The sequence below is a fragment of the Delphinapterus leucas genome, chromosome 13 (genome assembly GCF_059928025.1).
Source record: "Delphinapterus leucas isolate spDelLeu-1000000601 "Yukka" chromosome 13, BTC_Dleu_Yukka2, whole genome shotgun sequence".
NCBI lineage: Eukaryota > Metazoa > Chordata > Mammalia > Artiodactyla > Monodontidae > Delphinapterus > Delphinapterus leucas.
In genome coordinates this window covers 7,296,861-7,311,039 of record NC_143141.1, presented here as the reverse complement: position 1 = coordinate 7,311,039, position 14,179 = coordinate 7,296,861, and the positions used below count along the sequence as shown (strand labels likewise).

General features: G+C 44.6%; 1 protein-coding gene across 8 annotated transcripts in view; it reads right to left on the bottom strand.

Moving 5' to 3' along the window:
- Window positions 1-6,016, bottom strand: part of AFF3 (ALF transcription elongation factor 3) — a 605,847-nt gene extending 599,831 nt beyond the window's left edge. For 3 of the 8 annotated variants that reach the window (XM_089922652.1, XM_089922653.1, XM_089922654.1), the window contains exon 1: window positions 5,816-6,011. The gene's annotated coding sequence lies outside the window, so the exon portion shown is untranslated. Of the gene's footprint in view, window positions 1-5,815 lie in introns of all 8 variants that reach the window. The other 5 variants (XM_089922650.1, XM_089922649.1, XM_089922648.1 and 2 more) reach the window with 5 other exon arrangements.
- Between the last annotated feature and the right edge of the window lie 8,163 nt (window positions 6,017-14,179).

Sequence of the window (14,179 nt, the reverse complement as noted above, 5' to 3'; positions counted from 1 at the left end):
TTCTGGAGGCAGAAAAGAAGGTATTTCAAGAAGGAAGGAAGAGTTTACTGTGTCAGAGCTGCTGAAGAATCAAGCTAAATGAGGACTGACCATTCATTCTCGATATGAGTGCCCTCATTCTTGCTATTACTGATTCCAAAAGGTGCTTTTATCACACACTACATTTGCATGTGCATGAATGCGTGTGTATGTACTTTCTCTTCTCTCCCATTGATCTGTTTATCCATCTGGAACGATATGACCACTGAAACTTTCATAGTTGAAAAGGCAAGCACCATGTCTGCCTCCACCTTTTCTTCAAAAATATCCTTGTTATTCTTTAGAAGTTTCGATTGGAATTTTATCAAGTTCCCCTCCGCCCAATGCATTGGAAATTTTATTTTACACACTTTTTGCATACAAATCAGGTTGGTGAGAATTCATATTTACTTATCTAGTTTCCATATGCCATGTGTTTCCATTTCAAAAAAAATTTTTTAATTAATTTTTATGGGAGTATAGTTTCTTTACATTGTTGTGTTAGTTTCTACCATATAGCAAAATGAATCAGCTATACATATACATATTTCTCCTCTTTTTTGGTGTGTTTCCATTTACATGCTTTACATCCCTAAGTAGATTTTTTTTTTTTTCCGTAAAGGTCTCATGTGTTTCCTCTTAAGTTCTTTTCTAGATATTTACATTGCAGTTGCTTTTGTGAATTATATCCCTTCTTACTGGCTATTTTTGCTGTAAGAATTCTATTCATTTTTGTATGAAGAATTCTCTTATTATTTCTAATGATTTTACAGGTGATGCAAGCAGATTTCAAGACATTTGCTATTGTCATGGGCATGAGGCCTCCCAGCTTTGGAATCATAGAGCCAATGTATAAGACTGTCCCAATTTCTGCTGATAAAATCATCCCTAGTTTGGAGAATGGGATTTAATGTTTTAGTATTACAAAGTGTTTCCCAAAGAACTCCATGATTCCCAGGTGCTCTGGGAATGATTGTAGCCACACATCTCAAATTGTCCCAGAGAGTCCCAATTTCAAATATTTTTCCCTTTGTTAACCCTTGAGTCAGACCATATGTCCTTTGATCTTTGCTTCAAAAAATATTGTCACGGTCTTTAGAAACAGGGACAGCCCAGGCAAAGTTATAACGTATGGGATGTTTTCCCTCTGAACCCCTAACTTTCCTCTTAGAATTCCTCCTGGTTATGTGGGGGGGGGGCGTGTGCGCGCGCGCGCGCACACACACACACACACACACACACACACACACACACTGGTGTCCTGGAAGAAAATGATTTCATTCAAATATTAGCACATGTCCTGCTTCTGTGCAGCCTAGACTCAGGGTCGCCCTAAGGCCAGCTGGAGTGGAAGGTTTCAGAGCTGGGGAGCCTGGGTTTGAGCCCCATGTCTAACTGTATGGACTAGGTGAGCAGGTAACTTAACCTCTTGGAGTCTCTGTCCTCCATATGTAAAAGGAGTGTGTAATATCTGTGGGGACTCAAAAACTGACCGTGAAATGCTTGACAGGGGTAGGAGCTACGGAGACAGCACCGATTCCTCTGATTTACAAGGACGGTCTGTCTTCTTGCTCAGGTCCTTAGGAAAATCCCTCGGTCTCCTACTCTACTGCCAGCTGTAGAAGCAAAGCGTCCAGGACAAGGATTCAGGAAGCAGCGGGGGCTCAGTTTCCTGATTCTCCCTTGTGTACACCTATCTATACAAACATCCATCAAAGGCTGATCTCTCCCAGTGATAACCAACCAGCCACCACTTAGAGACTGCTGGGCAGGAACCATGTGGAAGACGCTCGTCGCTTTTCGCTGTCACCTTCCAACCGTCCACCCCTTCCTATTACCGCTCCAGTCTTCCTTTGGGGGAGGCCTCCCTATGCATAGCTTGAAGTCACATGGATGGATCTGACCTTTCCCTGGGGACAGGCACGTGACCTAGACGCAGCTCATCACTCTCTCCCTTCCTTCTGGGATCCTGTATTTTACATAAGTGATGCCCCCAACGTGGGAACAGTTGAGGTCATATCTGTTACAGTGGTGGCCACATTACGTGGCCCAGCCCGTGCCCCCATTTCCACTGCTGTGGTACCTAATGGTGTTCTTACTGGTTCTGCTGCCTGGACTTCATATCTCCTTGCTTGTTGCTCTTTAAGCCTGGTCATCCCCCCAGATTGTTCCAAAAGATGGTCTTTTTGTTCAGCACAGCTCCACGTGGTTTCTTTCCCTTGCAACACGAGCACGGCTGAGGAGGCCAAATTCCCAGAGAAAAATAAGAAAACAATTCTTCCCTTCACAAGCATTCTCTCTTACTGTGGTCAACATCCAGGGCTTGGGAGAAAGGTGAAATCTTAAAACACATCACTAGGGCTTCCCGGGTGGCGCAGTGGTTGAGAGTCCACCTGCCGATGCAGAGGACACGGGTTCGTGCCCCGGTCCGGGAAGATCCCGCATGCCGCGGAGTGGCTGGGCCTGCGCGTCCGGAGCCTGTGCTCCGCAACGGGAGAGGCCACGACAATGAGAGGCCCGCGTACCGCAAAAACAAAAAAAAAAAACAAAAAAACCCAAAAAACTGACAAAACGATGGCACTAAAGGATTTGTAGAACAATCACTGCAGTTTAATTTCGACTATTTAAAAATGGAAATAAATTAATTTTCCATATATGAGACTGGTTAAATGAATTATAGAATATCAGTACCAGGCAGTGCAAAGCAGTCATTTGAAGGAATAAGTTAAGTCATACTTAATGACATGCCATGAAGAACCAACATCATTTTTACTTTTCCTTTCCTTTTTAACTTGCCTTTACTGAGAGTCACTTTCAACATTTTTTTCTTACATGAATCAGAAATATATAATAGCTATAGAATTACCATATGATCCAGCAACCCCACTCCTGGGCATATATCCAGAAAAGATGAAAACTCTAATTCGAAAAGATACATGCACCCCAATGTTCATAGCTGCACTATTTACAATAGCCAAGACATGGAAGCAACTTAAGTGTCCATCGACAGATGAATGGTTAAAGAAGATGTGGTACATATATACAATGGGATATTACTCAGCCATAAAGAAAATGAAATAATGTCATTTGCAGCAACGTGGATGGACCTAGAGGTTATCATACTAAGTGAAGTAAGTCAGACAGAGAAAGACAGATATCATGATAAGACTTATATGTGGAATCTAAAAAAATGATACAAATGAACTTATTTCCAAAACAGAAACAGACTCACGTACATAGAAAACCACTTATGGTTACCAAAGAGGAAAGGGGGGAGGGATAAATTAGAAGTTTGGGATTAACAGATACACATTACACTATATAAAACAGGTAAACAACAAGGATCTACTGTGAACAGTAGTAGCACAGTGAACTATATTCAATATCTTGTGATTATCTATAATAGAAAAGAATCCGAAAAAGAATATAGATAGATAGACAGATAACTGAATCACTTTGCCGTATACCTGAAATATTGTAAGTCAATTGGACTTCAATATAATAGCATTTTACATATGTAGCCTCACTGAAATCTCATAAAACCTTGTAAACTACATAGGGCAGTTTATTTTACCCACTTTACAGATAAAGAAACCAAAGCGTGGAAGATAAAGTGACTTATTGAAGGAGTCCCACGGCTGTCAACCTCAGGAGGCAGGGTGCAAGCCTAGGGGTTCTTCCTCTGAACTGCAGAGCAGACTAGAGGGTCTGGAAATCAGGGATCAGCCATCCAGCTCCCCGCCACACCTTTAACCCTCAGTGTGACTTTGAACTTGTTTCTTAATTTCCTGAAACTCAGCTTCCTCACCTGGCACATTCCATTACCACTTAGCTCACATTGTAGAGGCGACACAAGGGGCTAGGAGCAGAGTCTGGAGATAGACCCCAGCTCTGCACGCTTAGACCAGCTCTCAGCTTTCTTCTAAAATAGGCACCATCCCATAAGGGCTCTGATGCAAGACACGAGAGAAGGCATGTAACACGCGAGCACATGCTTTCCACATGAGAGGCACTAAATACAGGCCATTTAGCATCACTCGGATGTCACGGTTACACGTATCTGCCTTTGGTTGCTGCGCACATGGACGTACAACATGTATGAGAGCTCAGGGGCACCCCTGCTCCTTTCCCACCTCCTGTTCACGACACCTCTGCAGGGTAAAGGACTGCATGTTGGTGTCATGGCTCTGACCTCTTATGTGTCTCCCCAACACCCATCTACATAGCCTCACTTCCCACCTTTAATCTTTGCCTCCTACCATTTCCCTTCAAATCTGACAGCTTAATTGCACAAAAACCGACGACAGCAGTAACAATAATAATGGCCGCCAACACTTATGGGGCCCTTTCAATGTATCACTCTTCTGAGCACTTTACATGTATTAGCTCATCTAACCCTTATTTAAGAGGTAGAGACTGTTGTTGTACCCATTTTACAGATGCCGGAAACCCAGATGCAGGTGTAGTGACTTGCCCAAAGTCACAGGAAGTGTTAGAGTTGGGACTTGAACCTAGAGGTCTAGCCAATAAGCAATGTACGTGTTTTCCATTTTCCAAATGCAAAATAAATAAAAATATGCATGGCATATCTGAACACGAAGCACAGATAATGCCCAGAGCAAGGGAACAGCAGTGACAGAAACAAAACCAAAACCTCAGAATGTTGAGTCTTTGTGCTACTTTTACTCTAATAATCTCACTTTAGTGAGACAGGAAACCTTGACAGCCTTACGTAAGGCAAGGCGCTCTTCCTTAACTTTGCACCAAGAGCCCAATACTTTGGGCAAAAGCGGGGACCATAATTTTTTTTTTTTTAATTGAGGATTCAGTGTGTACACTCAGGACTCAAAGAATGAGCGTACTGCTACCTCTTTGCTGATGTGGGTGTGAGTTAACATCTGGCCTTTAGTTAATTCTTGCAGCAATATCAGGTCCCAGACTACCTGAACAGTTCCCATCCCCTGGGATTTTCACCCCTTTGAATAAAAGGGGTTATAAAACACATATCCAAATACGATTTCACTTTTATATTTGTAAAACTTTAATAGCAAGGAATTCACATTTTAGGAAAAGAAATCTCTTGTCATACCATTAACTCTCTAGTTTCAAAAATACAGGCACTATTGCTATTTTGTATTATACATGGGTCTTTATGTATCACGTGTGTATGCCTGTCTATACACATAACGTAGCATGTATATGTGCATGATGTGTGCACACGTGCACACACACATACAGACATTATGTGCTGTGCAAGGAATACAAACAGTGCTGTCAGCCCCTGCCGACAAGGAGGCCGTGTGTCCTGAGCCACTTCTGCAGGAGCGGCGGTGGCCTCAGGGTGAGCCCTGCATACTCTCTCCTTCCTGTGCACTCAGTGGAGCCATGCACTGGGGTCCAGTCTGTGACCATATATATCATGGGCTCTTTGTGTGCGGTGTAGCCAATGGCCTAAACGGAGTTCAGACACACTCCTCCGGAAGCCTACAGGGCCAGCCACCATCACAACTGTGCGTGCCCGTGCTCAGACCCAGGTTGTGCATTCTTTACAAGCTATCCCCACGTGAATGCTGTGACCTTTCGGGACCACCTTCCAAATCTGCCTCTCCAATTGGTCCGGCCGCTCACCCAAGCCTGGGTTCTCTCTGTGGAGCAGATTGAGAGTCCCCGCTGCCTGGCCCTGGGGAGCTTGGGTCAGGCTCCTCTGGGTCACCCCCTGAAGGCTACAAAGGAAGGGTCACTTCTTTTCCACCCAAGGCAGCCCGAAGGGCCCAGATGATCTTTGGCTTGACCTTACCTCTCAACTCACGGGCTCCTTTTCTCCTTCTCCCAAGTAAGTTGTGCAACGTCTTTCTTCGGAGGCTGAGGGTGCAGCTCTCTTCTCTCTGGCAAGCTTTCTGAATGGCACTTTCCATATAAACAGGAAGAGTGCGTGTGGTCACCACTGAAGTGTGCAGGTGTTGATAGAGGATGTGAAAGTGTGGAGGCGAGTGACTAACCCAGCCAATGGCGTTTCCCCATCAGGCACCCAGCTGGCCGCCTCTCACCCACAGCAGGGCAAGGTCTACCAGAAGGCTGGAAGCAGCAGCCTGCACCCTACTCTGGGGGACCACCTGACACAAACCAGAAGAATGTGGTCAGGGAGGCCAAGGAGAAGTTCTCTGTTGCTCTACTCTTCTCCCTAACTCTATGCAAACTCTTTAAAAGAATCCCAGGAAAGTTTCTGAATCCCTTAAATACATTCTTATCATCAGGTACACTGACTTTGATGGGGTACTTGACTTGTCCGAAACTCTGCTGGTTCTCCCAAAGTGCCTGGAAATCCAAGAGATCAGAACCAAAAGCCTCATCCTGCCTCTGGACTCTAATAAGACTTCTAGAACTTTCTAGGGCCAAGCTGCATCGGGAGAGGAGAAAGAGCATTAGATGAGAAGTCAGACAACCCAAGCCTGCTCTGCTTGAAGGGTTTTTACCTTCTCATCTCCATCCACCAGTAGGGCTCCCTGCTCCATGCCCTCGCCTCCCCCTGCCCCACCCCACTCATCTCTGGAATTACTTTCGCTAACATCACCAGGGAGCTTAGCCAATGGACACTTTTTCAGTTCCTGTCTTTTTTTTTTTTTTTTTTTTTTTTGAGGTATGCGGGCCTCTCACTGTTGTGGCCTTTCCCGTTGCAGAGCACAGGCTCTGGACGGGCAGGCTCCGCGGCATGTGGGATCCTCCCGGACCGGGGCACGAACCCGCGTCCCCTGCATTGGCAGGTGGACTCTCAACCACTGCGCCACCAGGGAAGCCCTCAGTTCCTGTCTTATTTGTCCCCCTGTAGTGTTTGACACCTGGGACTACTTCTTTCCTTCTGGAAATTTCCCCTTGGCCCTGTGACCCCGAACTCTCCTGGTTTTGGTCGGGTGATTTCTCTCATTGTCAGGCTTCCATTCCTCTGCCGGCGTCTTAAATTTTGATCTTCCCCAGGGCTCTGTCCTCAGCCCAGTGGCTCATGTTCTCCCGAGCAGCCTCTTCTGCACTCCAGATGCTGCTACCCAAGCCCACATCCATCTCTTCCCAAGTGTCTCCTGCTCCCCCTGGGCATCTCCTGGGTATCAGGTTCCATGGTCCGGAATGAAACCCTGGTCAGGAAGACCCCCCCTCCCCTGGCCTGCATCACTTTCCATGTGGTCTGTGAAACCCTTCCTGCCTAGTTCCCAGCTTGCCCCTGGATTCCCACTCCTGAGTTTGCCTCCTTCTGACCTCTTGTTTGGCCCTTGACTAATAAGGCTTTTTCAGACTAGACTCTCAGTTTCCTCATCTAAGCAGGACCATCTATCCATACCCTCAGGCTGGATTCACTTCTGGACATGCCTAGAAACTCCCCACCCAATCCTATGCCGACCCCTGGGAAATGATCCCAGGACTGGCCACACCAAGTCCCCAAAAAAGGGAAAACTTTTTTTTTCCTATATCCAAACCAGAAACGGGGCATCTTCTGCCCTTTCCCACACACTCCTCGACCTTCAAACATCGAGTTCTATCAATTCTACCTCTTAAACCACACCTCAAATCCTCTCTCTCTTTTCCTTTCCCACAGCCATGCCCTTCCTCCAGACCTCGACATCAAAGGGACACGTGCACCCCATCGCTGCGGTGTGGAAGGGGAAGAATAGAATATCTACTCACACTTACTTGTTTGTTTTTATGAGGTTAAGCCCCACACAGCATGAAATTTACCATTAACCATTTTGATGGGTTCCAGTGGCACTGACCACAGTCACGTTTTAACGCACTTAATGCATGAGTACCATTGTACTGTGATCATTTGTGAATAATCACACACCTACTGGGAATATGCTGTGATGATTTCTTCACCAAGGAAGCTGTATGATCAGACAGGTGGACACACCTGGCTGCCTGACGCATCTCCCAGGGGACAGGCTCCAGAGTATATTCCCAACTGCCTCCACATTTTCTTTGTCAAGACTGCAAAAATGATAACATGGTACTCTCCTCACTGCCCTCCCAGACCTCACACCCTTCAAGGGCTCCCCATTCCTTCCAGGAAAATCCCCAAGTCCCATCGCTGGGTGGGCAAGGTGCTTGATACAGTAGCCTCTGCTCTTTCCGGCAGCATCTCTGCCACTCTCATGACTCACCTCCTTCTTCACTACCCAAGACCATCATACCACTGGTGATTTTCTGAACACCCAGGCTACGCTAGACCACTCTGTCTTTTCCCACGTCATTTCCTCTTTGGGGGATGTCTTTCTTTCCAATGGCTATCTGACGAGACCCCGTGGATGCTGAAAACCCTTCCTCGTTACTCCTCTCTGTGGCAGAATTCATTATGCCTGTGCACTGCCACTGTAGCATTTGCCTCTGTGCTGGATGGTACGATGGGCGATTTGGTGGTTAAGAGGGTGGGATCTGACATCAGAAGGACTTGGGTTCGAATCCTGCCTCTGGCATTTACTGGCTCTGGTCCCTTGGGCACGTAACTTAGCTTCAGCTTCCTCATCTATGCAACACCCACGTCCCAGAGTGATGGTGTAAATTCAACCACATCGTGTCTGAACAGGATGTAAAGAGTATTCGGTAAGTGGTGGGGGTTATCGTTATGGCTATTTTGTTTACCTTACTATTCAGAAAACTCTTTATAAAATGCATCAATTTCATACCAAGGAGACCTACTCCTGATAAGGCAGAATCCCTTCATTAAAAACAAAAAACAGGTTAATCCTTTAGTGTACACTTGTAACAGGTCAGAGAACGCATTTTCTGCCAGCTGTCGAGGGTGGGTCTGTGCGAACATCCCCAGCCAGGCCTCCTTCACTCCCTTTTCCGTTCACTTCCCACTGCTCGCCCACCCAGCAATAACCCACCACCTGCAGGTTGCTGAATGCTCTGGGCTGCATCTTGTCACCGTGCTTTTGTATGAGCTCCCCAAGTGCCAGCCCTGGCAGGGAGCACTCGGGGGAGACTGCCTGCCCCTCTCGGCCAGCATCCCTGTGCTCCCCGTACAGACATCCCCATCCCGGGCCTGGGATGTAAGCAGCAACAAGTCCAAACTACTCTATGTAAAATAGACCAACAACAAGGACCTACTGTAGAGCACAGGGAACTATACTCACTGTCTTGTAATAAACTATAACGGAAAAGAATATGAAAAAGAATACCCATATATGTATAGATGAATCACTTTGCCATACACCAGAAACTAACACAGCATTGTAAATTAACTAGAAGGAAAAAATAATAAAAAACTGATAACTATCAATAATAATTATGATTATTTTTTTAAAAACACAGAAAACAAGTCCCTGGAGTTGGGGCTAGTCACAGATTCCTTCATTCAGATTTATTTCCATCCTCTGGTAAAACACCTGGCACGATGTTTGTTTGTTTGTTTTTTCCAGCTGTGCTGTGTGGCTTGCGGGATCTTAGTTCCCCGACCAGGGATTGAACCCAGGCCGTCAGCAGTGAAAGTGCAGAGTCCTAATCGCTGGACGGCCAGGGAGGTCCCTGGCACCATGTTTAATAAAAGTACTTCCTCTGCTACAACACCCATTACACTTAGTCAGTTACTTCGTTGTGCATCTTCTCCTGGAGGCTGGAGGCTTTGCAAGGTAGGGGTGGCGCCAGCCCTGTCCACGCCTGTCTCTGCGTGACCTAGGTCCTCAATAAGGATTTGTTGAGGGAGTCCATGAACGAAAAGGTCATTACACTGCAGCTGGGTGAAACCAATTACGAGCCCAAGTTCTGTCATGTGTTAACCTTGTCCTCCTGTGCAACCTGGAGCAAGTTATAATATCTCAGAGCTGCAGTTTCCTCATCTATAAATTGGGAAGCACAGGACACATCCTCCCATAGGTACGGGGGCAGTTTCCAAAGCAGGCTACAAACTGCAAAGCCCTTTGTGAAAGTGATACTGCCGGGTGTGTTTGGAGCTGGGAGCAGGAAGTGATGAGCGAGGATGACGGAAGAGTTGGGGCAAATGCGCTGCACCCAGCGGGTCAGCGGCAGGATGCCCGACCCCACCCACTCACCCACCCCCGCCCCGCTTCTCCAGCAGGAGAAAGTTAGGGCTTTACCTCTGCCCCGGGAAAGGGCTGTGTTTGTGGAGCTGTTGCTCCCCTGAGCCAATTGCCTGTTTACTTGGCAAAGTTCTCGAGCCCTCCCTGCAGGGAAGTGATGCATCCTACATCCTCATGCCCCACAGTGGGGAACGAGAGCACAGGAAACACGGCTGGTCCCGTCTGCCGGGACCAGGAAACAAGCCCACGTGGGCAGCACGCGCTGGACCAAGGGGGGCTGCATGAGGAAGCCTCTCTAGGAAGGTGGGATGGGAAGGTGTGTCTGGGAATCCTGCAGTTCCCTGCTGGGCAAACGGAACAGCTTAGGTGGTAAATGGGTGAGGATGGGCTGGTCAGTGCCAGCTGGGGCTTCATCATCATTCCCAACCACACAGTGGGTGTGGGCAGCCTCCTTTGCCAGGTTGCCAGATTAGGTATGGAGACTGGCTACTGAGGGAGGGGGCTCGCCTCAGTCCTCACCCGGTAGGACTGTGCAGGCTCACAGATGCACAGGTGAGAGTTTCCCCATCTCCACACCCCTCTGAGCACTCTAGCGAGGGCTCTTGCCCTCAGCAGGTGCTGTGAAGTTTGGTTGCGTGAACAGAAGGATCTAATCTAATTGCGACCTCTTTGTGTGTGTCTATGTCTATTGTTTGTCCTGTGTGATAATGAAAAATAGCTGACATTTATTGCATTTATGCTTACAATGCCCCAAGAAGCACTTTGTATGTATTTATTTATTTAATCCTCCAAAAACCCTGTGAAATAGATACTATTCTTATCCTTATTTTACCAGTGTGGCACATGAAGTAGAGAAGTTTAAGAAATGGCCCAAGGTCACACAAATAATCAATGATAGATCTAGGGTTCAAACACAAGTATTACTGTTCCAGGGCACATGTAGACTCTCCACACACACACGTACACACTTTATTCACATACCTTTGTACGTATGTGTAAAAACAAGTCTACACATTGTGTTTATATTTATATGTAAATCTGTAAGCATAATGTTTATTCCTGGCATGACCATCCCACATGAAATTCTCCTGAGCAGCCCCAAACACACACACGTATATAAAATCATTTTACTGGTAGTAGTAAATTTCAGTAGCACATAAAGCACACTGAGGGAGGAGAGGGAAGGGGCCAAGATAGTGGAACGACTTATCTCTATTAGAACCAAAGATTTCCAGATTAAAAGGAAATAACAAAGGAAACAATCAAAAGGAAGAAGGGACAAGTCTCATGCACTGGGTTTAGAAAGTACAGGTAAATAGGGAACAGATCAAGGGGAGGGAGGTATGCATCCCATCACACACAAGAAAAATTGCTGCGGGAGCTGCTCAGTAATTCATGACTGGAACACGAAGCAGGGACTGTGGCAGGGATAAAATAAGAAACAAATAGGGTAGATGGGGATGGAACATAATTACGGAGCCACTCAATCCACTGGCACCGTTTACCAGAGAATAAGTTGCATACACGAGAATTTGCATATAAATGAGATGCTGAAAGCACAGGAACGGTACAGTGATAAGACTTCATACATGTTATTAAAGCATGCCAGTGGGAGAAAAAATCATTCAATTGATACCATGTAGGTTTAACTACATTGCATGACCAAAATAAATTTTAAATGGTGTCCTTGGCTTCAAAACAGGTATGTGGCTTTCAATTCAGAATGCTAACTGATGTTCTGTGTAGGTCTATCTCATTCATTTTATTCTTTTTTCTCTTAACAATTTTATTTATTTACTTATTTTTAAAATTGAAGTATAGTTGATTTACAATGTCATGTCAGTTTCAGGTGTACGGCACAGTGATTCAGTTATACATACATATATATGTGTGTATATATATATGTATACATATATATGTGTATGTATTCTTGGCCTCATATATTTGAAGTATTAATTTAGGAACAAATATTTTAGAATAAATACTGAAGTATCAGTTCTCCCACTGGTTATGTGTAATCATTGCATTTTTTTTTAACTTTCATGAAACACTCCTTTTTATTCTCTTGTTCTATGCAGCATGTAATTCCTAAACAAGACTCTTAAAGAATAATTTCTGTCTTTCATTGTTACTATTGACACAAGCTTCCTTTATAGTAAGACAAACTTAAACTTTATAAATAACCACAAAAACTTCTACAACAGTGAAAATGGTATTTAAAGCATCTGACACCTTACATCTGAAAGTTGTATTGGTGAAATAAATTGTGAAATGCAAATGGATTTTTGTATCAAATGAAGCTTTACAGGAATATTTTTAAATAGTGAGGAAACTCTCATTTTCAGTTTGCACATACATTGTCAGACGAGTCACAGTTCTGCTAGCATTGAAAGGCATATCCAAAAGGTGGCGAGGGGTTGGGGAGAGGGATAAATTAGGAGTTTGGGATATAAACACACTACTATATACAAAATACATAACCAACAAGGACCTACTGTAGAGCACAGGGAACTCTACTCAATATTTTGTAAAAACCTGTAAGGGAAAAAAATCTGAAAAAATATAGATATATATGTAAGTATAACTGAATCACTTTGCTGTACACCTGAAATTAACACAACATTGTAAATCAACTATACTCCAATGAAAAAATTTTAAAAAAGAAAGGCACAGCCGCCTGCCACAAAGCACCCAAATCACACGACAGAGATGTAGGCCTGAGGCTTGGCCAGGTACCTGCTCCACCTCCCTAACTCCCAGCCACGTGCTTGCTGTGTAACTTGCCCCTCTGTCCCCCTACCTGGACTTACCTGCCCCAGGACAGGAACTTCTCTGAAGGTGGCTGTCAAATCAGATGCCCAGGTAGCAGACACTTCCTTGCCAAGCTCAGTGTACTGGGCGGCAGCGGCAGAGAGGGATGTCACTTATCCTACTGTCTCTCTCTGGTCTCAGGGACTGCAGGCCATGCGGTCAGACAGTCTGTTTAATCAGTTCTCTGAGAAGTGCCAGGAAAAGCTGCTCAAGGCTGGGGGTGACCAAACTGAAGTTTTCAGCATCCCTAAGCTCCTTACACAACTTAAGCACTTAGGAGGTCCTATGGCCCAAGAATGCTTATTGCTTGGTTGGGAAACTCTGCTCTAAGGTATGGAAGCTAAGAGGGGGTTATTATTTTCATACTCAGTAGGCCATTGGCTGATACGTGTGTGTTGCTATATCCCTGCATTTGGGGTTTGTTAGTTACTCTTTAATGGTCTTAAAATTTTGCTTTCTATATTTTGACGGTATGTTTGGGGGCACATAAATGTTCCTGCTTGCTTTCATTTTGTTATTAATTATACTTTATACTAATTTATTAAATTATTCCATTTCTCATTATAATTACAATGCATTTTACATTGAATTTAACTTTGTATAAGTACTGTCTCCCCTGCATCCTTTACGTTTTGCATATTCCTGAGAGTCTTTATTTATTCTTTTAATTTTTATATTTCTTTGTCATTTTGATTTCTCTATTAAGAGTCTAGTAGCTTAGAGTTTATGTTTCAGCTGGTATTTGCCCTTTAGAAAAGGATTTTTCCCTATTTACTTTTATTCTCTTAATTAATCTAATTGCCTTTTCTTCTGTTATTTTTCAGGCTTCTCTTTTTTGATATTTCTTGCTACTTCTCTTGTTTTGATATTTCTATATAACTTACGGATTCTTTTCTTTGAAAGGTAGAGATCCTGTTTCAATTCCATTGCCTTTTATTCTCTAAACCTTGTCTTTTTGAAACTGGTGGAAACATAAACAATATTTACTGTTTTAATTTTAGTAAACTGATATAATGTTAACAGAGAAGCCTATTAAATAGAAGTACTAACTGCACAATAATTTCAGTAATTCTGCTGGCAGCTGATGGTAACTGAGTGTTTACCCCGTGCTAGAAACCTGGGCTAAGTGCTTCAACAATGTGACTGGGGATGGGATTCCCAAGACTGAGGGCCCGGCCAAGGCCAAAGGGCTAGCAGAGTTGAAGCTGGAATCTGAAACCCAGGCTGTGTGATTCCAGAGGCCAACCCCAAATCCAAAGGGATGCCCTCTGAAATCTCCTAAGGAATAGACAGTCTCTTCTATTCCTAAGGAATAGACAGTCTCT